We start from the raw sequence: 2,429 nt of genomic DNA, 5'->3' as shown, positions 1-2,429 counted from the left end.
ACTTAGAACCGAAGCCATTGTTGATTGCAGAACACTTTAGGTTTCATAAGCAGAACTAAAAAGAAGGGGATTCTGTTTCAAAGTACAGAGCTGAATTGAAGTCTGAACATCATCAGTTTGGTAATGGACTTAATGATTCACTAAGATTGTTTAGTTTGTGGAATTTGCTGTTTCAATGGCAAACGCAGAGACACAGTTGCAATCACAAATGAAAGTGGCTTACAGCAAAAGTGAATGGCAAATTAATTAAAATGATATTTGACACTAGTTCAGCTGTTTCAGTCGTTCCACAAAATGAGTCTGAATGGCACTTCAAAGATACTGAACTGAAGCCTGCAGATATCCAATGAAGAACTTAGACTGGAGAAAGGATAACTCCTGTGGGAATGACATTCGTAACTGTGAAATACAACAACCAACAAGCCACGATGAGCTTGTGTGTGAAAAAACAGAAGGACCAGCTTTGTGGGGATGTGAGTGGCTGAGATAACTATAAATTGATTGGAGATTCATCCACTGTTCTCATGCCACATTCCCTGCAATGAAGCTAAAAGAGAGTGAATTAAGAACTGGATGATGCCACAGTTGTTGCCACGCTGAACACCATAAATCTTTGTCCAGCAGAGGGCAAACAGGTATTGCTGCCACCCCCTGTGCTTCTGATTGGAAAGCACATTGGATCTAGGAAGGACCTTGCTGCTCAGAAGAATTGTGAAAGTGATGAAAGCAGTGGTCTGATTACAAGTTTTCATAGGCAATGTATCTGAGAAAACATCTGATATGTTAATCAGGCAGTTACTTGTGAAATGTGGCTTGGTTTTAAACTGGAAGAGAATCAACAAGCTTCAGGAAAGTTGTAAGCATTCGGCTTTTGTGAGTATAAGGAACCAGAATCTACTTTGCATGCATTAAGGTTTGTTTTCTTTGTTAAAAATGTGTTTCTTTTTTCATAAGACTATACTAGACTCCAATAACTACAGGGACAGCAGACCTATTGCATCAGTGAGCTGCTCGGTGTTCAGAGTAGCCAGCCAGGGTGTCAGAGGGGCTGGCCTGTGGTTTAGAGAAGGGGCGACTATCCACTGGGCCACAGGAGGAGCCAGACTGGGTTTGGAGACTGTGCTTCTGCCTGCCACTCGAGGGCACTGGAGTTGGTGTGCAAAGGTGGCGTGCAATGAAACCGTGAGTGACTGTCTTGGACATTTCTTTTGTGATTGTAAGATCCTGTTGAACATTAATTATCCCATCCCTGGTTCCCTTGTTTGGTGGAGGTTCAGGAAGGGAGTCAGCAGGCCCACCACTGTGGGCTTGCCTGCTGCTGTGGTCCGAGGAGGCGTCAGAGGCCTCTGTGCTCATTTGGGGGTGGTCTTTCCTGTCAGTGCTGCCCCCTGGGATTGGACCAGTGGAATTACAGGCTGGACGATTGGGAACCATCAATTTGCGGAATTTGTTGCTCAGGATCTTGGACTCCAAATATGTTTTCCTGCATGAATATGTTCTTTTATTTTAATCTCATGCACTATTTTGAATGCACGTGTACATTTTTTTGCACCTTGGACCCCGAGGAATGCAGTCTCATTCAACTACGTTCATGCATGGTTTGAATGACAATTAAACTTGACTTGATTGTTGCAGGAACTTCAAGTGGGAGACAAAACGCTACTTGTAAAAGTAGATGTAAAGACCAAAGTCCAACTGGATGAATGGAAGGCCGAAAAGAAAAGAGTGAATGGAGATAGAAAAACAGGATTTGTCAGATGGTGTTGTGGATGAGGAAACTAAAAGGAGAGATCAGTTTGTAAAAGTAGCATTAATAAGAAAACACTCCAGTGAACTAATTGCATTTTCCCAAGATCAAGATGCACAAAACAATAATAAAAAGAAAGGAAGAGAAGGAGAGAGGGAACATGAGAAAGAAAAAGAAAGGGATTGAAGTAGACCTAGACAGGGAAAAGGAGAAGAAAGTTGTCCAGAGCTGTTAGAACTACTACCTGCACCCTTTCAGATTCAACACCTACAACCACCATGGAGGAGGCATCAGAACCTGGGATTGTTTCAAGTCTCACCTGCCAAGCAGAGGGGTCTCCCTCGTCAGGAATTACATTATCTCTCAAGAGCAAGAAATCCTCCACAGTGATTAAATACTTAAGCCTGGACGGGAAAATTTAAAAGTTAACTATACTGTGAATGTCTGTATATAGTTGTGTTATGTAATATACTGTGAATATAGTTGAGATGCATTCTCTATTGAGTTAATGTTTATAGCTAAGCAGTGAGGACTGATGTGTATTTAATATTTCAATAGTATTTGATTAATCTTGTTCATAGTTGATTATGCATTCTTTTTGAAACAATTAATAACAGGTTATATGTAATATGTTAATTACATATGTCATCACACTACCATGTGATACGTCCAGAACTTGCTA

The 2,429-nt window shown here is 41.2% G+C and overlaps 1 long non-coding RNA gene across 1 annotated transcript; it reads left to right on the top strand.

The window, feature by feature from the left end:
* The first annotated feature begins 722 nt into the window (after positions 1-722).
* Positions 723-2,149, top strand: LOC132402493 (uncharacterized). Its single transcript, XR_009514927.1, has 3 exons — positions 723-856; positions 955-1,182; positions 1,636-2,149. It is a non-coding gene; the product is annotated as an uncharacterized LOC132402493 (long non-coding RNA).
* The last annotated feature ends 280 nt before the right edge of the window (positions 2,150-2,429 follow it).

This window comes from Hypanus sabinus, chromosome 12, assembly GCF_030144855.1.
Source record: "Hypanus sabinus isolate sHypSab1 chromosome 12, sHypSab1.hap1, whole genome shotgun sequence".
Classification (NCBI taxonomy): domain Eukaryota; kingdom Metazoa; phylum Chordata; class Chondrichthyes; order Myliobatiformes; family Dasyatidae; genus Hypanus; species Hypanus sabinus.
The sequence above is the reverse complement of the archived record's forward strand: the minus strand, read 5'-3'. Positions and strand labels throughout refer to the sequence as shown.